Here is a 22029-nt window from a genome sequence, read left to right on the forward strand (position 1 = left end):
CTCTTAGTCTAATCGTCTAACATTTTCTAAACATTCTTGACAAGGAAAGGATAACGAAGCACTGCTTTGAGAAGGCTAGTTTTGAAAGTTTCTTCATTTTTGGAGAAATATGATTTAAGGGACAGATTTGGAGGTGTTAGTACCAAGCAGCCTATGACAGGCCTTGTGGTGCTCAGGTTGCACAGCTCACTCTGGCTGCCTCTTCACCTTCATCTTGAGCCCACATGTAACAGCCAGGACCTAGTTTTTCTTAGCCTTTGGATCCACCTCCTACATAAATGCTACGTACATTTCTCTTCCAGCCGTAGATCTTGGGCACAGGGTGGGGAATCTGTCTGGGGTCCTAAGGAAACACACAGGGCTACAGTACAAATTCTTTCACTGGGGGATTTAGACTTAGATCACTCTAGCCCTGCCAACCATCCGTCTTGTGCTCTGGCCAGCCAGACACTTCACCTTCCTCCAAAACCTTATCTTGCCATCTTTTACTTCTGTTGATATATCTTTCATTATTCACTTAGTTATTGTATTTCCCTCTATTCACCTGCCCCATTAATGTTAATTTCTCCTGTTGTAAAAAAGAGAACCATTTGCTTCCCAAGATTCCCTTTCATGTGGATTTCCTTCTCTGCAGTTCTTGTACCACTTCTTCCCGAAGTGCTGTATTTCTTATTTCTCGTCTCTTTCACAAATACAGACTCATCCTAACTTCTGTATCTCTTCCCCATTGCTAGTCAACACTTTCAAATCTTTTCCTACTTTAGTCTCCTCACCTGAAGTTCCTCTCTTCCTTCAACAGGGCACACCCTGAGGGGCTAAGTTAAGGGGTCTGCTTCAAAGATATACATTTTAAATAGAAGATACAGAAATACTGAAAGTAATGGAAAGAAAAAATATATATCATTCATATACTAATCAAAAGAAAGCTGTTATATAGCTCTTCTTACACTGGACAAAATAGAGTTCATTAAAAGGGAGAGAGATCACCAGGCAATAAAAAGGGAAAACTCACTACAATATAACATTCAGTAAATATAAGCAACGAAGAAATATAGGCACGTTTATTGTTATGTGAAACGGTGAAATGTACACATTTCTAAAATAAGGGTATATATAAGGTAAAATATTCTCTATCATCAGACAAAAAAAAAAGTCCTTTTAACTTCAAGATAAGAAATTATACTGTCTTGAGCTCCCTTGTGCCTTCAGTTCCAAAATTCCATGGTTCTGTAATTCTGAGTTTCCATGGTTTTGTGAACCTCTGATTCCAATCCAAAGCAGTTCATTTGGAGAAGATAGGGCCATTTTCACTATTCTTACTGAGAATTCCTAGGCAGGTATCTTGGTTACACTGGTGTGGGACATGGGAAAGCAAAGAAGGTGACTTAAAAGTAGCAAAAAGTACACCTAAAAAGTGTGGGAGTGACCAAATTTAGGAATAACAGAAAGAAGAACCACCACATTAAACCACCAGATTGTTTACTGTGGACACTGCCATACTCTAATTTAAAACTGAATGAAAACAGCCCTTGGGAAGTTTTTGGAGAAGATTCGGAGGTTCACCTCCTGCTTGACTTCTGTACCACCACTGCAGTAACTTTATATTGAATGAGGATGTCATTAATGAAGACTATCATTACATATGGATGAGATGATCTGAATTATTTTGTATGTTAACCCCTTACCAGACATATCATTTGCAGATATCTTCTCCCATTCAGTAGGTTGTATTTTTGCTATGTTGATGGTTTCCTTATCTCTGCAAAGGCTTTTAAGTTTAATTAGGTACCATTTGTTTATTTTTACTTTAGTTTTCCTTGCCTGAGGAGATAAATCCAAAAAATATATTGCTAAGACTTATGTCAAAGAGCGTACTGCAGTCCAATGTTCCTAGTATCATTATTTACAGTAGCCAAGATATGGAAGCAACCTAGCTGTCCATCAAAAGATGAATGGTTAAAGAAGATGTGGTATATATAATACAATGGAATATTACTCAGCCATAAAAAAGAATGAAATTATGCCATTTCCAGCAACATGGATGGATGTGGAGGGTATTATGCTTAGTAAAATAAGTCAGAGAAAGACAAATATTGTATGTTTTCACTTATATGTGGAATCTAAAAATTAAAAGAAAGGAATGATAGGGCCTTTGAGACAATATGGTATAGTACAATGGTCCTTAACACTGTCCTCACTTAATAATCACCTTTTAAAAATAAAATTACCAGTGCCACATTCCAAAGGAATTCTCAAAATTTTGTAGAAAATTTATATTTAAAATATAATATCATGTGGCAATTCTGGAAATCAGATTCCACCCTCTCCCCAGGGTTTGTTGTTGTTGCTGCTGCCATTGTTGTTGTTGTTGTTAGTATACTGACTTAAAAAATTGAAGTATACTTGATTTACAATATTATATTATTTTTGAGTGTACAGCATAGTGATTCATTATTTTCACAGATTGTACTCCATCATAAGTTATTACAAAATAATGGCTGTAACTCCCTTTACTATGGAATATATCCTTGTTGCTTATCTATTTTACACATAGTAGTTTGTATCTATTAATCCCAAACCCCTAATTTGTCCTTCCCCCATTCCCTCTCCCCTTTTGTAACCACAAGTTTGTTTCCTTTATCTGCAAGTCTATTTCTGTTTGCATATATACATTCATTTGTATAATTTTTAGATTCCACATAATAAGTGAACAATAAGTCTTTCTCTGACTTATTTCACTAAGCACAATATTCTCTAGGTCCATCCACATTGCTGCAAATGGCATAATTTTGTTCCTTTTATGGGTGAATAATATTCCATTGTGTGTGTGTGTGTGTGTGTGTGTGTGTGTGTGTGTGCACATTTGCACACGCGCACCACATCTTATTTATCCATTCATCTGTTGATGAATACTTAGGTTGCTTCCATGTCTTGGCTGTTGTAAATAGTGCTGCTATGAACACTGAGGGTGAAGTACACGTGTTGACATAAGTCTTAGCAATATTTGTTTGGATTTATTTCCTCAGGCAAGGAAAACAAAAGTAAAAATAAACAAATGGGACCTAATTAAACTTAAAAGCCTTTGCACAGCGAAGGGAAACTATCAACAAAATGAAAAGACAATACTGGAGTGCATGCATCTTCAAATTAGTATTTTGTTTTTTCCAGATATATGCCCAGGAATAGAACTGCTGGATCATTTGGTAGTTCTAATTTTAGTTTTTTGAGGAATCTCCATTCTGTTTTCCATAGTGGCTGCACCAATTTACATTCCCACCAACAGTGTACAAGGGCTCCCTTTTCTCTACATCCTCTCCAACATTAGTTATTTGTAGACTTTTTCATTACAGCCATTCTGACAGGTATGAGGTGACATCTCATTGTGGTTTTGATTTGCATTTCCCTCGTGATTAGTGATGTTGACTTTCTGAACAAATTTTAGATGAATGAAATCAAAAACACAATACACCAAAACTTGAGTTCAGGTAAAGCAGTGCTTAGATGGAAATTTATAGCTATAAAAACCTACATAAAGACAAAGATAGGCTAATGACCCAAGCAAGATGTCTGCCTCCAACAAGAGTTCAAGTAGATGAACACTCTCTGATATTTTTGCCACCAGCTTTTAGGGCCCCAGAGAGAGCAACAACCATCCTCTGCCTCTGCAGGACACACCCCAAGACCAGCAGTGGACAAATCTGGAAGATACCATCTTAACCAAGTGATTAAAAGTGTACATCAACAATAATGGGACAAATCAACATCATGTGCCTCCGGGTATGAGAAGAACAAAGCACCACTTCTCAGAAGGCAGAAAGCAGAAGCAAGAAGAACTACAATCTGCAGCCTGTGGAACAAAAACCACATTCACAGAAAGATAGACAAGATGATAAGGCAGAGGGCTATGTACCAGATGAAGGAACAAGATAAAACCCCAGAAAAACAACTAAATGAAGTGGTGATAGGCAACCTTCCAGAAAAAGAATTCAGAATAATGACAGTGAAGATGATCCAGGACCTTGGGAAAAGAATGGAGGGAAAAGAAAGATCGAGAAGATGCAAGAAAAGTTTAACAAAGACCTAGAAGAATTAAAGAACAAACAAACAGAGATGAACAATACAATAATTGAAACGAAAACTGCACTAGAAGGGATCAATAGCAGAATAACTGAGGCAGAACACATAAGTGACCAGGAAGACAGAAGGGTGGAATTCACTGCTGTGGAACAGAATAAAGAAAAAAGAATGAAAACAAATGAAGACAGCCTAAGAGACCTCTGGGACAACATTAAACACAACAACATTCGCATTACAGGGGTCCCAGAAGGAGAAGAGAGAGAGAAAGGACCTGAGAAAATATTTGAAGAGATTATAGTCGAAAACTTCCCTAACATGGGAAATGAAATAGCCATCCAAGTCCACGAAGTGCAGAGAGTCCCATACAGGATAAACCCAAGGAGAAACACGCCGAGACACATAGTAAGAAAATTGGCAAAAATTAAAGACAAAGAAAAATTATTGAAAGCAGCAAGGGAAAAACGACAAATAACATACAAGGGAACTCCCATAAGGTTAACAGCTGATTTCTCAGCAGAAACTGTACAAGCCAGAAGGGAGTGGCATGATATACTTAAAGTGATGACAGGGAAGACCTACAACCAAGATTACGCTACCCAGCAAGGATCTCATTCAGATTCGATGGAGAAATCAAAAGCTTTACAGACAAGCAAAAGCTAAGAGAATTCAGCACCACCAAACCAGCTCTACAACAAATGCTAAAGGAACTTCTCTAAGTGGGAAACACAAGAGAAGAAAAGGACCTACAAAAACAAACCCAAAACAATTAGAAAATAGTCATAGGAACATACATAATGATAATTACCTTAAACATGAATGGATTAAATGCTCCAACCAAAAGATGCAGGCTTGCTGAATGGATACAAAAATAAGACCCATATATATGTCATCTACAAGAGACCCACTTCAGACCTAGGGACACATACAGACTGAAAGTGAGGGGATGGAAAAAGATATTCCATGCAAATGGAAAACAAAAGAAAGCTGGAGTAGCAATATTTATATCAGATAAAATAGACTTTAAAATAAAGAATGCTACAAGAGACAAGGAAGGACACTACATAATGATCAAGGGATCAATCCAAGAAGAAGATATAACAATTATAAATATATATGCACCCAACGTAAGAGCACCACAATACATAAGGCAACTGCTAACAGCTATAAAAGAGGAAATTGACAGTAACACAATAATAGTGGGGGACTTTAACACCTCACTTACACCAATGGACAGATCATCCAAAATGAAAATAAATAAGGAAACAGAAGCTTTAAATGACACATACACCAGATAGATTTAATTGATATTTATAGGACATTCCATCCCAAAACAGCAGATTATACTTTCTTCTCAAGTGTGCATGGAACATTCTCCAGGACAGATCACATCTTGGGTCACAAATCAAGCCTCAGTAAATTTAAGAAAATTGAAATCATATCAAGCATCTCTTCTGACCACAACACTATGAGATTAGAAATGAATTACAAGGAAAAAGCATAAAAAACACAAATACATGGAGGCTAAACAATATGTTACTAAATAACCAAGAGATCACGGAAGAAATCAAAAAGGAAATCAAAAAATCCTAGAGGCAAATGACAATGAACACACGAGATCCAAAATCTATGGGATGCAGTAAAAGCAGTTCTAAGAGGGAAGTTTATAGCTATATAAGCCTACCTCAAGAAACAAGAAAAATCTCAACCTTACACCTAAATGAACTAGAGAAAGAAGAACAAACAAAACCCAAAGTTAGCAGAAGGAATGATATCATAAAGACCAGAGCAGAAATAATGAAATAGAACCAAAGGAAAGAATAGCAATGGTCAATAAAACTAAAAGCTGGTCCTTTGAGAAGATAAACAAAATTGATAAACCCTTAGCCAGACTCATCAAGAAAAAGAGGGAGAGGACTCAAATCAATAAAATTTGAAATGAAAAAGGAGAAGTTACAACAGACACCACAGAAATACAAAGCATCCTAAGAAACTACTACAAGCAACTCTATGCCAATAGAATGGACAACCTGGAAGAAATGGACAAATTGATAGAAATGCACAACGTGCTAAGACTGAACCAGGAAGAAATAGAGAATATGAACAGACCAATCACAAGCACTGACATTGAAACTGTGATTAAAAATCTTCCAACAAACAAAAGCCCAGGACCACATGGCTTCACAGGTGAATTCTATCAAAAATTTAGAGAAGAGCTAACACCTAACCTTCTCAAACTCTTCCAAAATATAGCAGAGGGAGGAACACTCCCAAACTCATTCTACAAGGCCACCATCACCCTGATACCAAAACCAGACAAAGATGTCACAAAGAAAGAAAACTACAGGCCAATATCACTGATGAACATAGATGCAAAAATCCTCAACAAAATACTAGCAAACAGAATCCAACAGCACATTAAAAGGATCATACACCATGATCAAGTGGGGTTTATCCCAGGAATCGAAGGATTCGTCATATATGCAAGTCAATCAACGTGATACACCATATTAACAAACTGAAGGAGAAAAACCATATGATCATCTCAATCGATGCAGAGAGAGCTTTTGACAAAATTCAACACCCATTTATGATAAAAACCCTGCAGAACGTAGGCAAAGAGGGAACTTTCCTCAACATAATAAAGGCCATATATGACAAACCCACAGCCAACATCGTCCTCAATGGTGAAAAACTGAAACTATTTCCACTAAGATCAGGAAAAAGACAAGGTTGCCCACTCTCACCACTATTATTCAACATAGTTTTGGAAGTTTTAGCCACATCAATCAGAGAAGAAAAAGAAATAAAAGGAATCCAAATTGGAAAAGAAGAAGTAAAGCTGTCACTGTTTGCAGATGACATGATACTATACATAGAGAATCCTAAAGATGCTATCAGAAAACTACTAGAACTAATCAATGAATTTGGTAAAGTAGCAGGATACAAAATGAATGCACAGAAATCTCTGGCATTCCTATACACTAATGATGAAAAATCTGAAAGTGAAGTTAAGAAAACACTCCCATTTACCATTGCAACAAAAAGAATAAAATATCTAGGAATAAACCTACCTAAGGTGACAAAAGACCTGTATGCAGAAAATTATAAGACACTGATGAAAGAAATTAAAGATGATACAAATAGATGGAGAGACATACCACGTTCTTGGATTGGAAGAATCAACATTGTGAAAATGACTCTACTACCCAAAGCAATCTACAGATTCAATGCAATCCCTATCAAACTACCACTGGTATTTTTCACAGAACTAAAACAAAAAATTTCACAATTTGTGTGGAAACACAAAAGACCCCGAATAGCCAAAGCAATCTTGAGAATGGAAAACGGAGCTGGAGGAATCAGGCTTCCTGACTTCAGACTATACTACAGAGCTACAGTAATCAAGACAGTATGGTACTGGCACAAAAACAGAAATATAGATCAATGGAACAGGATAGAAAGCCCAGAGATAAACCCATGCACATATAGTCACCTTATCTTTGATAAAGGAGGCAAGAATATACAGTGGAGAAAAGACAGCCTCTTCAATAAGTGGTGATGGGAAAACTGGACAGCTACATGTAAAAGTATGAAATTAGAACACTCCCTAACACCATACACAAAAATAAACTCAAAATGGATTAAAGACCTAAATGTAAGGGCAGACACTATCAAACTCTTAGAGGAAAACATGGGCAGAACACTATAGGACATAAATCACAGCAAGATCCTTTTTGACCCACCTCCTAGAGAAATGGAAATAAAAACAAAAATAAACAAATGGGATCTAATGAAACTTAAAAGCTTTTGCAGAGCAAAAGAAACCATAAACAAGACCAAAAGACAATCCTCAGAATGGGAGAAAATATTTGCAAATGAAGCAACTGACAAAGGATTAATCTCCAAAATTTACAAGCAGGAATGTAAATTGATACAGCCACTATGGAGAACAGTATGGAGGTTTCTTAAAAGACTAAAAGTAGAACTACCATACGACACAGCAATCCCACTACTGGGCATATACCCTGAGAAAACCATAATTCAAAAAGAGTCATGTACCAAAATGTTCATTGTAGTTCTATTTACAATAGCCAGGACATGGAAGCAACCTAAGTGTCCATCAACAGATGAATGGATAAAGAAGATGTGGCACATATATACAATGGAATAATACTCAGCCATAAAGAGAAACGAAATTGAGTTATTTGTAGTGAGGTGGATCGACCTAGAGTCTGTCATACAGAGTGAAGTAAGTCAGAAAGAGAAAAACAAATACTGTATGCTAACACATATATATGGAATCTAAGAAAAAAAAAAAGTCATGAAGAACCTAAGGGCAAGACGGGAATAAAGACATAGACCTACTAGAGAATGGACTCGAGGATATGGGGAGGGGGAATGGTAAGCTGTGACAAAGTGAGAGAGTGGCATGGACATATATACACTACCAAAGGTAACATAGAAAGCTAGTGGGAAGCAGCCGCATAGCACAGGGAGATCAGCTTGGTGCTTTGTGACCACCTAGAGGGGTGGGATAGGGAGGGTGGGAGGGAGGGACACACAAGAGGGAAGAGATATGGGGACATATGTATAACTGATTAACTTTGTTATAAAGCAGAAACTAACACACCATTGTAAAGCAATTATACTCCAATAAAGATGTTAAAAAAAAAAAAAAGAGGGCTTTCCTGGTGGCACAGTTGTTGAGAGTCTGCCTGCCGATGTAGGGGACACTGGTTCGTTCCCCGGTCCGGGAAGATCCCACATGCTGTGGAGTGGCTAGGCCCAGGAGCCATGGCCACTGAGCTTGCGCGTCCGGAGCTTGTGCTCTGCAACGGGAGAGGCCACAACAGTGAGAGGCCCGCGTACGGCAAAAAAAAAAAAGAGAGAGAGAAAAACAAATATCGTATACTAACGCATATATGTGGAACCTAGAAAAATGGTATAGATGAACTGGTTTGCAGGGCAGAAACTGAGACAAAGAAGTAGAGAACAAACATATGGACACCAAGGGGGGAAAGCGGCGGGGGGTGGTGGTGGTGGTGTGATGAATTGGGAGATTAGGATTGACGTGTACACTGATGTGTATGAAATGGATGACTAATAAGAACCTGCTGTATAAAAAAATTTTTTTAATATTTTTAAAAAGATAGATGTTAAATCAATAATGTAACCTTCTCCCTTAAAAAGCAGAGGAAAAAGAACAGATTAAATGCAAAACAAGAAAATCATAGGATATAATAAAGATTACAGAAGAAATAGAGAACAGAAAAACATTAAACAAAGTCAATGAAATGAAAAGTTCATTCTTAAAAAGATCAATAAAACTGAGAAACTTTTAATTAGGCTGATTACAAAAAGGACTCAAATTACTAAAATTAGGAATGAAGGTGGGACTATTACCACTGACTGAACAGAAATAAAAATGGCTTTAAGAGAATACTATGAATAACCTATGCCAACAAATTAGATAACCTAGATGAAACAGAAAAAATTCTCAGAAACACTCAAACTATTGAAACTGACTGAAGAATAAATAGAAAATTTGAATAGAATTATAAAAAATAAAAGATTGAATTACTAATTTTTAAAAATCCACATAGAATAATCTAGGCCCAGATGCTTCACTGGTGAATTCTACCAAATGTTGAAAGTATGAACACCAATCCTTCTCAAATTCTTCTAAAAGTAAAATAGGAGGGAACATTTCCTAATCCACTGTAAATATAAGGCCAGTAGTACCCTGATACCAAAACCAGATAAAGACACCACAATGAAAGGAAATATATCAATATCTCTTATGAATATTGCAAAAACCTCAAGAAAATAGTAACAAACTGAATCCTGCAACATATAAAATAGGTTTACACACTATGATCAAGTGGGATTTAACCCAGGAATGCAAGGTTATCTCAACATATGAAAATCAATGTAATACATGATATTTATAGAATAAATGATAAGAATCAAATGATCATATCAATTGATGTAGAAAAAGCATTTAAAAAATTCATCTCCTTTTCATGATAAAAATGCTCAACACACTAGAAATAGAAGAGATCTTCCTCAACCTGCTAAAGGTCATCTAGGAAAATGTGACAGCAAGCACAATACTTAATGGTGAAAGAATGAAAGTTTTTCCCCTAAGATCTGGAACAAGATATGGATGTCTGCTCTCACCACTTCTATTCAACCCTATAGTTATGGTTCTTGTCAGGGCAAAATACTAGCAAATGAAGATACAGTACCTTTCCATCCATAAATATTTCACTATATATCTCTAAAAAATATAGAGGGTTTTAAAAAAACTCAACCACAATACCACTATCCAGAAAGTTAACAATCATTACTTAATATAATCATTTTAGTACCTATTTAGATTTCTTCCTTTGCCTCTTGATTTTTTTCAGTAGGTTCATGCTAATCAGAGTATAAACTAAGGTTATGTCTCTCAATGTTATGGCTTACAATGTGATTTGTCTTTGTAAACGTTCCACGCACACGTAAGAAAAATGTTTGGTGAAGTGTCCTATAACTGTCAACTAGGTCAAAATAGTTGAGTGTTTTTAGTTCTACAATATTCTCAAAGAACTTCTTTTTACGTGTTCTACCAATTACTGAGAGATTGCTATTAAAATATTTTTAATTGTGGATTTGTCTATTTCTCCTTGCAGGTCTATCAGTTTTGCATCATGCATTTGGAAGCTCTGTTATTTGGTACATAAAAATTTAGTATTATTTCATTTCCTTAATAAATTGGCCCCTTTATCATTATGAAATGACCCTTTATATCCTTGGTTATATTCCATGCTCTGAAATCTGATTTGCCTGATATAGTTACTCCTTCTTTGGATTAGTGTTCACATGGTATATTTTTTCATTCTGTTATTTTTAATCAATCTGGTCTTTATGAATTTCTTATAGACAACATATAGTTGGGCATTGTTTTTTTATCCAATTTGAAAATCTCTGGCTTTTATTTGGGTCATTTGGATCATTTATATTTAATACTATTAATGATATGTTTGTGTTTAAATCTATCAACTTACTATTCATTCTTTTTGGTCAATTTATTTTTTTTCTCTTATTCAGTCTTTTTTGGAATAATCAAGTATTTCTTTTATGATTCTGTTTTGCTCTTGTATTCTTAACCAGACATTTATAGCATACATGTTTAACTTATTTTAAACTATATTCAGGAACTATTGTACCACTTTAGGTACAGTTTAAGAAGCACACAAGAATATACTTCCGTTTATCTTCTCCTTGCCTTTGTATCACTCTTATGCAGACACATTAAGTTATACATATTACTTACACATATGCTAGAAAACCCTCACTACATTGTTATTATTTTTGCCTTAAAAGGTCAATTATCTTCTGAAGAGATTTTTAAATAAAGGGGAAAAGTCTTATATTTATCTATATGCTTTTCTTTTCTCCTATAGATCCAGATTGCATCTCCTCTATTTTCCTTGCAACTGCAGAGCTTTCTTTAAGCTCTCTTGTAGTGCATGTCTGTTGGTGATAAATTTTCTTTCAGCTTTTGTAGGTCTGAAGACATCTTAATTTCACCTTTGTTTTTAAAATGTATTTCTGATGCACCAAGAATTCTAGATGGACAGTTATTCCTTTTTCTTTTTTTTCAGTACTGTAAAGAAGTTACTCCACTGTCTTCTGACTTGCATTACTTCCACTGATGAATTTACTGTCATTCTTATCCTTGCTCATCAGTACATAATACATCTTTATTCTCTTTCACAGTCATTCTGCCCGTATATCCAATGTTCTTTTCTCTCTGTTGAATATATCTAAGTTAGGCCTTGTTGCCAGTCATGCGAGATTAATAAAACCACCCAACGCTAAGAAGACATTCAAAGAAAGCATCACTATTATCTCCAAACTCACCCAGATGTATGTATTACATATGCACAGCTATTTTTCAGTCATGAAGTGGTCTTAGGAAAAAAAAAACACTATTTTTCATTTCATTTCTCTTTTGCAAAGAAGTAATATCTCACTGATACTTACCCTAGATCAGTATCAAGGGAAGAGTTCACCAAAGACAGGATGTAGGGAAGAGAAATAAAATGTATTGACGGCAACTTTTATGCCACCTATAAGGTAAATAATAGACGACCTTACTTAATGAAACTGTCATTCTGGTGAGCAGTCATACTATCAACACTATTTTACAAACAAAGAAAGCAGGACCCTGAGAGATGGAATGATCTATTCAGGGCACACATTCAGTGACTTGCAGAGCTAGGATTTGAACCCAGTTGTGCTGATGGAAACTCTTAAGCCTATAGCACTAAGTGGATGCTGTTCACTCTTCCCCAAAAGTTACTGTGAGCTGTAAGGACAGGTAACGTGTCCACTAGTCACTCCTACCAGATCCCCTAATTCACAGAGAGCCTCTGTCCTGCTCACCCTCTGCCTCATTCATCTCCCTAATTCTCTTATCTTCCTATAGCATCTGCCTGGACTGTAAGAAAATTTCCTATCACCTGCATGAGTGCCGTCAAGAACCCAGACTCCCCCAAGGAGTCTGAAGAGTCAAGTTTCACCTAAATGTTCAATACAGAGACAAGGACTAACTAGGACTTTATACAAGTTTAGCAACAATCACATGTAGAGTGCCAAGCTGGACCAGCTGGAGACAGGACAGTGTTACTCATTTAACCTCTCCTGGCCTCAGTTTCCTCCTGTCTTCTGAGAAATGCAGAAGAAAATAATGTACCCTAATCTGCCATGGGCTCAAATCTGTCTCTGCTCTTTAACATTTGTGACCCTAGGCAAGTTCCTCCTCTCAGAGTCTCACGCCTTCGAACAGTGCTCTGAGCCACAGGTGAAAGAATATCAATTAAGAGTATGTTTGAAATCCTGTGCAAAGTGCTAAATGGAGGTAAGTCTGACTGCATTGATTTGGACTGTTGATCCAGACTGCCATGATATTTTACACAACACAGTTTTGTGGTAAAAAATGTGACTGGAGCTGGAGTTCCCAGCTTGGATGCTGGCTCTGCTATTTGCTATCAGTGTAACCTTAGCAAATAACATAAATTCTATGTTCCCTAGTTTCCTTATAGTTAACATGGGGACAGTAATAGTATTTAAACAATAGGATTATAATGAGGATTAAATGAGTAAATACACATGAAAGGCATAAAAGTGTGCCTAGAAAAAGTAATCAGTTCACATATATATAAAATAGTTTGAAAAGTTGTTGGTAGAAAATGGAAAAACCAGGAGAGATATAGGGGCCATGATGGGATCTGCTAGGTTAGATAGTAGGGGATGGGGATTGGGTTCATCTTCCTCATTTTCCCCTCCCCCACATTCCAGAACCCTTTGTGACTGTTCCATAGCTCTGTGATGCAGGTCTGGAACTCCAGACTGGAGCGGGTAGTCTCTGTGCTCAGCTTCCTGAGGTGGTAGTGCATTTTAGATGATGGAGAACTTTGGCTGGTTGTTTTTGCATTTTAGTGAGTCCTGGGACCTTGGTTCCATCTTTTACTTTTGTACAAAGTTGGGGTCACCTCTTTGTCTTGTTACTGCACCCAGTGGTGTGCATAATTACCAATGTTTGAATAAAAGCAGAGACATTAATCAGGTAAGAGAACTCTAGGCTCAGCCCACAAAAGAGACTAACTTGACTCTTATTTTTCCTTTTCCTATTCCCACTATTCTAAATCAATTATTGGAATGGAGAGATAACAGGAATGGGAATTCTCAGGAGAGATTAGCACATCATTTGACTAGGAAAACTGGTTGGGTGGACAAGGGGTATAGTGGAGACTAGGGTTTCTATCCAAAGTTCACAGACCATCTACCTAGATGTGGTAAAGAGTTCCAGGTTAAAATCCAAACACTGTGATTCATGGGTCAGGGATTGGATCATAAAGAGAGTTCAGGGCACCTGAAGAGAAGAGGCCTTCAATGCTTGTTCAGCAGCTGCTTTCCCATTATAGTGTTACCTGGCCAAGCCTCTCTCTTGTGTTTGGGCTGACCCAGACAGCAATGTTGAGCCTCTGATACAGATTCTATTCATGGAGCAGAATCCTATAGAATGGAGCAAACATGTTCCAGAAAATGTGAGTTTCTGTGCCCCTTTACAGTAGAGGACTACTATCTGAAACACCAATTGAGGACCAAAGGCAGTAAGCCCATTCTTTGAGAAAGATTCTTCTCAAAGAATTCTTTGTCATTCTTCTTTGACAAAGGAGAATCAGTAGAAAACATATCTACTTTACAAATAAATAACATGGAAACAATACAGGACTCAACTTTATCAATATAGAATGTCACTTTACTCATTAATGAATGTCTGCTGCTTGCTTAGAATAAGGAGTATAAGAAATGAGTCCCACTTCTCATTTTTTTTCTTGTCTTATCTTTCAGCATCAACTCAGTGGCAGGAAGAGAAAGTGGGAACTTTAAGAGCTAAGGTTTTGCTGTTCAACCCAGGCCTCTCCCATTGATACCCTTTTTGCTCCTTTCATTGTGGAGCAAATGGTCTCAGGTCCAAAACTGTTGGGATGTCACTTCCTAAAGCCAATCCTCAAAAAACATAGCCCTCTGAGGAGAGCTCATTGGAAGTAAATCAGAATTGGGGACACTTCTAATCCCTTCTCTCTCCTCCACAAGAATTTAAACTGGTGGAGCTGGGCAGTGGGTCATGTCCATGGGGTAGGGTGGTGATGTGAGATAGTAGAAGCAATATAGGTTGTTTTGGAGGCAACATTTTGGGGCCTGACTTTGTACAAGTTGTTATCTTCCCTAATATTCAGACTCATCCTTCGAGAGAGCATCTGGCTTGCCAAGAGCACAGCAATGTTGTGATAATCAGTTGGGAACAATGTGCATGGAAGCACTTTGTAAATGACAGCATTGGACCTATATCAGCCTTATGATTTTCTCACTGACCTTTTGACCTTAAGTCTTAATTCCTGGGGCTCTTAGGGTAAATTTTGAAATAGTCTTTTCTCAGATGAACATTCTACAAAGCCTCCTATAAGATCCCTTGCTCCTTCTTTCAACCAATAGGCTATTTTTCTAACTTGAGAGCTTCCCTTAAAGGCACCAGTTTTCTCTTTGGAAATAATTAATCTCTTATTTTTCCACAAATCCCTCTTCCCGGCTTGCTTCTTGGAATTCCAGGACCCCAGAGCAGTCTGGGGATGGCACAAAAAGGGGACACATAGAGAATGGAAAGTGAAAGGAAGCCTTGGGTTAAGTGATGTAGGAATGAGAGAACAGGAATGAGGCGACACGTGACCTTTGCCAGGCCTGCTAGGCCAGCTTGTCCCCATTCTGCTCCTGGATGCTATTTTTACCTCTGGTCTCTTACAGGTGCCTGCTCAAGCTCTCTTTTGATGTGGCTTTCTAGAGCAGTCAGGGCAAGATCCTGCTCTGAGGAGTGTAACAGAGCAACCACAGAAGCAAATATTCTGTTATGCGAGAAGCTGGGGGAAATGTTGTTTTGACTCTACCACCTTTGGGATTCACTAAGTCATCACACACTCTGGCCTCCAACTTCCCACTGGACTGAACCACCTTCTCAGTTTCCTTGTTTTCACCATCAACACTGGGTGGCCTTCTTCCATCAGAGCTCCATTAAATGCTGAATGCAAAAATATCCATGGACTTTCTTTCACACCATCTCTTCCCTTTTCCTTTGTACCCCTAGAGAACACTCAGATCCTGGACCCTATTTCACAACTAGGCCCCCTTTGCCTCTGTACCTCCTTACCTGACCCCACACTTCTGAAGATACCTTTCCCTCTTCAGTCATCTATATTTAAAAGGCTGACTAAATAGCTGAAGCTGCAAAGTCCCTTGGAGGAAACATTCAAGCAGATCAAGGAGAAGAAAAAATCAGTTTTCTGCATGCTTACCTGGGTGAAGAGGGCCAGATGGCCATGAGGTCATCCCCCTAAAATTTTGCTCATAGGCTCAGGCTGGGGAGGGGAGCAAACAGGACAAGAATCTATCACCAACTTAATAGAGAAAAGGTCCTAAGTATCCTAGGAAACCCTTAGCTGGAGAAGAGCAAAAAGGGAATGCAGACTGGAGACCCCAAGGAGGAGAGTCTGCTCAGGACAGCCAATTGCAGAGACTCCTGGGAAGAAATCATCCTACGACCTATCATAGGGTCCACCAAACAGTACTTGGAAAACAGGAATAAGTGTGTGCTCCAGTGGTTTCATCCACTGGATAGAACATAGATTCATGGCACAAAACCAAGACACTGTCAACTTCTGTGCAGAGCTCAGATCCACTAGAAGTCAGAACTGCCTCTATGGGCAAAGGGGATATTGAAACTCAGAAGAACAAGTCAGTCACTGGCTAGATCCTAAAGAAAAAATGGGATTATGTACAGAATCAAGGAAAGGAAGTCTGCCTGAGGAACTCAAGGCCCAGGCTGAGTTCAAAGATATATTTTCCTGTGATTACAAAGATCCCTACATCCCTGTGGAAACGAAAGGGCTGAGGAACACTTGATACCTACAAGTAGACTCTTAAGTTGATAAATGCTCTAAACAATAGGCAGGTCACAGTCAGAATAATAAAACTCATGAAAATTGTGAGCTTCCAGAATGAGCTACTGTGTTTGAAGCTGATCAGGGAGCCTGGACCAAGGATGCCAGGTCTGACAGACCATCCTCATACCTGCCCCAGGATCTGTCTCTGGGGGTGGGTGTTTCTTCTGGTCAATCATAAACTCCTCCGCTATTCCCTCCCTGTTGCCAGCAAAACTTCTCTCAAATGTTTCCATACAATTAGAGAAAATTAACTGGCTTTCTCATTACTGAAGAGGATGTGCTCAGTTTCTCATGATCTCAAATATATTTGTTTCTTCTAAAAGGAGAATAATGTTCTTTGTCTCTGCTGCACTTGTGAGAAGTTTAGAGTATACGAAGATCTAGAGCTTGGAGAAAAAAAGAGGCCAGTTTTATCTCTTATTGAGAGCTGGCTTTGACTTCTTAAAGCTGAAGAGGGTTAGGAAGGGCCAGTGATGGTGGCATGGCACCTACTGCCATCTCAAGTTGCTCCATTTATCTCTCTGAAGATATCCTGCTTAATACTTATTATAATACACCCTTATAAAACCAAAAAAATATATTCAGAAGCTTTGAAAAATGATAAAACCCATAAATACCATGCCCAGGAGCTGGACTTAGCCCTTCCCCTGTTCCATCATTATTTTGAACTGTATACTGCCATGGTTGGAATGGTTGGGGTTACACAGGCATCAAAGGGCCAGAATTTTCCACTGAACCTCCAGGAATAGTAAGCAACAAACTTCTCATGTTCCCAAAATGGAACTGGAGTTTGAGAGTCCTAAGTTTAGAAAGGTAAGGAAGAATTCTCCGTGACCCCGAATATTTTGGTGTAGAATAGCTTCCACCTGCCCTCCAGACCCCCTTACATTCCTGATGTAGGCTGGGAGAATAAGAATTGCTCTCCACTTCTCATATCTTCCTTAAAATGTACAATGGACCACTAACTCTCCTTTCCTCTCTCCATGCAAAAGGCTCTGGAGCAGCAGGAAACACAGAATGCCTGGCTGTTTTATAGTAAGTGGGAGACAGGAGGAAAGTAGAGGAGGGTTAAGGTCTTAGCAAACCTGATGATTGAAGGAGAACATAGTTTTATCAGGCTTGGGAAAGAAATCTCCTCACATCTCCAGGTAGCACTCAGCTCACTCTCCAGCCAGTGGAAGTGAGCTGAATTCAAACTGAGAAACACAAAAATTGATGCATGTCCTGAATCACGATCACCCATCCTGCAGAAGATAGCCCCACTCTGAAAGTGTTTGGAAATGAGACCGTTTTCCAGAAAACAGTGTTTTTTGAATGCTAGAGAAACTAGGCCCATCTAGTGTACACAGAACTGGATGAGCTTGAAGGTGTCAGTTGTTTGAGAGTTATGCTAAGATGGATCATCAGACAGGTATGGCAAGACCAAGGAACAAATTAAGGATTGCCTGAGTCTATGGGATTCATTGGTCTCAAAAAAACCTTTAAACTCTATGAATTCTCCCTGCTGAGTAGATATCTTATAGAAGGAAGCCCCATTCTACAATGCTTGACTTGATGATGTCATTGCAGGGCAAAGGGATCATACAGCCTTCAGTGATGGGAAGATTCATGGGGCAGTCATACAGCATCTACAGAAGAATAAGGACAAGAGTGGGGAAAGGCTAGGGAATGAGTGGGAAGGGAGGAAAAATAACCCAGCTAGTGGGAAAGAATTGGAACGTTTTCATCATCACTAATCATGACACCCTACCCCACCAAACAACACATGTGTGTGCACACAGACACACACAGACACACAGACACACACACACACACCCTGACCTGTTTATGAGTGTCTTAGACACCACAGAGTGTGCCTCAGAGCATGGAGTTAATGTACCACAGAAGGTTAGGATGGAATTTAGATTTTTCACAAGGAAATAAGCATTTTTCTCTCTCTAGGTTAAGTGTAGAACATCAAATTTCTAAATGCTTCATTTTATTAGGTTCTAAATTTACATCTTAATATAATCCTTAATGTGATCATCACATTAAAATTATAAATGTAAAAATTACACAACAGAGTTTCACTTGGAAAAGTAGTGTCTAGCAGCACGCACAAAGACTACGTATTGCCACATCAATAGGCACATAAATAAGACTGGTAATAGTTGTGCATAATGCCCACTTCAAAATAGTGAAACAAAAAGGTAACAGTGGGTTCCGTGGTGGCGCAGTGGTTAAGAATCTGCCTGCCAATGCAGGGGACACAGGTTTGAGCCCTGGTCCAGGAAGATCCCACATGCTGCGGAGCAACTAAGCCTGTGCGCCACAACTACTGAGCCTGCGCTCTAGAGTCCACAAGCCACAGCTACTGAGCCCACGTGTCACAACTACTGAAGCCCACGCTCCACAACAAAAGAAGCCACCACAATGAGAAGCCCCCCACACCGCAACGAAGAGTAGCCCCTGCTCCCTGCAACTAGAGAAAGCCCAACTGCAGCAATGCAGACCCAGCGCAGAAAATACCTAGGGATAAAAGACATACCAAAGGAGGCAGAAGACCTGTACTCCAAAAACTATAAGACACTGATGAAATAAATTGAAGATGACACAAACAGATGGAAGGATATACCATGTTCTTGAATTGGAAGAATCAATATTGTTAAAATGACTATACTACCCAAAGCAGTCTACAGATTCAGTGCAATCCCTATCAAATTACCAATGGCATTTTTCACAGTAGAACAAAAAAATTTTTGATTTGTATGGAGACACAAAAGACCCCAAATAGCCAAAGCAATCTTGAGAAAGAAAAATGGAGCTGGAGGAATCAGGCTCCCTGACTTCAGACTCTACTACAAAGCTATAGTTATTAAAATAGTATGGTACTGGCACAAAAATAGAAATATAGACCAACGGAACAGGATAGAAACCCCCAAAATAAGCCCACGCACCTACTGCCAATTAATCTACAACAAAGGAGGCAGAATAGACAATGGAGAAATGACAGTCTCTTCAATAAATGGTGCTGGGAAAACTGGACAGCTACTTGTAAAAGAATGAAATTAGAACATTCTCTAACACTGTACACAGAAATGGACTCAAAATGGATTAAAGACCTAAATTTAAGACGGGATACTATAAAACTCTTAGAGGAAAACATAGGCAGAACACTCTCTGACATAAATCAGAGGAGTATCTTTTTCAATCCATCTCCTAGAGTAATTGGAATAAAAACAAGAATAAACAAATGGGACCTAATTAAACTCAAAAGCTTTTGGACAGCAAAGGAAACCATAAACAAAACAAAGAGACAACCCACATAATGGGAGAAAATACTTGCAAATGATGGGACCAACAAGGGATTAATCTCCAAAATTTACAAAGTGCTCATTCGGCTCAATATCAAAAAAAACAAACAACCCAATCAAAAAATGGGCAGAAGACCTAAATACACATTTCTCCAAAGAAGAAATACAGATGGCCATGAAGCACATGAAACAATGCTCAATGTTGCTAATTATTAGAGAAATGCAAATCAAAACTACAATGAGATATCACCTCACACCGTTCAGAATGGCCATCATCAAAAAGTCTACAAATAATAAATGCTGGAGAAGGTGTGGAGAAAAGGGAACCCTCTTGCACTGTTGGTGGGAATGCAAATTGATACAGTCACTCTGGAGAACAGTATGGAGCTTCCTTAAATAACTAAAAATAGAGCTACCATATGATCCAGCAATCCCACTCCTGGGCATATATCCGGAGAAAACCATGGTTCAAAAGGATACATGCACCCCAATGTTCATTGCAGCACTGTTTACAATAGCCAAGACATGCAAGTAACCTAATGTCCATCGATAGATGAATGGATAAAGAAGATGTGGTACATATATACAATGGAATATTACTCAGTCATTAAAAAGAATGAAATAATGCCATTTTCAGTAACATGGATGGACCTGGAGATTATCATACTAGGTGAAGTATGTCAGACAGAGAAAGGCAAATAACATATGATATCACTTATATGTGGAATATAAAAAAAGATACAAATGAACTTATTTACAAAACAAAAAGAAACTCACAGGCTTAGAAAAGAAACCTATGGTTACCAAAGGTGAGAGATGGTGGGGAGGAATAAATTGGGAGTTTGGGATTAACATATATACACAACTATATTTACAATAGATAACCAACAAGAACCTACTGTATAGCACAGGGAACTCTGCTCAATATTCTGTAATAACCTAAAGGGGAAAAGAATTTGAAAAAGGATAGATAGATGTATATGTATAAAAGAATCACTTTGCTGTACACCTGAAATTAACACAACATTGTAAATCAACTATAGTCCAATATAAAATAAAAATTTTAAAACAAACATTTGTACAGGAAAAAAATAGCCTATTTGTGTCTTTATATTTAAAGCATGCTTCTTGTAGGCAGTACATAGTTGGGCTGTCCTGTTTTAGCCAATACGACAACCTCTTCCTTTAATTGGTGTGTTTGGACTTATATGTAATGTGATAATTTACATTGTTAGATTAAGTCTATCATCTCCATTTTATTTTCTATTTGTCCTATCTGTTCTTTTTCTTTTTTCTGCCTTCTGTTGGATCAACTGAATGTTTGTTTTGATTCCTTTTTAACCTGTTTTGGATTATTAGCTATAACTGTGTTGTTGTTTTAGTGGTTTATTTAGCATTTGTACTATATACCTTTAGCTTACCCCAATCTACCTACAAGTAATATACAACTTCATATATAGTATAAGAGCCTTACAATATGTTCATGGTCATGTTTTGCCATTATATGACCACGTGGCTCCTCCAAAGATTGGCTTGACCTACCTCTGGCAGGTATAATTGTGGATGATGTGACACTCTTCAGACAGCTACACCTGGGAGCTCTCCAAGGATCTCCTTAGATAAGGAATCCCAAAGCAATATGAGGCATTAGATTAGATTTCCTCTTGATCATCTCAACAAAATCTGGAGCCAGTGTCTGTTGGTACCACCTGCAACAAAGAGAGAGTATCATCAATCAGTACACACCTCCTAAGGGACTATATTTCTAGATGCTTCAATCTTAGAGGGCCAGAGCTTAGGGAGTTCACTGAATGTGTAGTATCAATGGCTTCCCCAATGTTCTTCAGATACCAATTCTCTGAGCTCTTTTAAAAATCCTACTTGATTTCCATGTTTATCAACAAGGTATCTCATTTCCAGGACCTAGGAGAGGTCCGCTCTGAACACCAAAACTTAAGAATTAAGATTAAATCTTTAAATCAATTAAAATAGTGATTTTTAAAGGAGTTTTTTTTTAATAATAAATCTTGACTAAATAGAAGGAGCATTTTAAGAAGAATTTTTCTGTTGATGCAACTGTTACTGGAGCTATTAATAGTATTTTATGGACT

General features: G+C 38.0%; 1 protein-coding gene across 17 annotated transcripts in view; it reads right to left on the bottom strand.

Annotated features, from left to right (window-relative positions):
* The window catches only part of LOC117307482 (uncharacterized), a 186029-nt gene that overhangs the window by 59653 nt on the left and 104347 nt on the right, over positions 1–22029 (bottom strand). For 14 of the 17 annotated variants that reach the window (XM_073802722.1, XM_073802711.1, XM_073802707.1 and 11 more), the window contains 2 exons: positions 21461–21627; positions 1686–1821 (listed from right to left, as the gene is read on the bottom strand). The gene's annotated coding sequence lies outside the window, so the exon portion shown is untranslated. The remainder of the gene's footprint in view (positions 1–1685; positions 1822–21460; positions 21628–22029) is intronic. The other 3 variants (XM_073802719.1, XM_073802714.1, XM_073802708.1) reach the window with 1 other exon arrangement.

This window comes from Tursiops truncatus, chromosome 3 (assembly GCF_011762595.2).
Source record: "Tursiops truncatus isolate mTurTru1 chromosome 3, mTurTru1.mat.Y, whole genome shotgun sequence".
Taxonomy (NCBI): Eukaryota; Metazoa; Chordata; class Mammalia; order Artiodactyla; family Delphinidae; genus Tursiops; species Tursiops truncatus.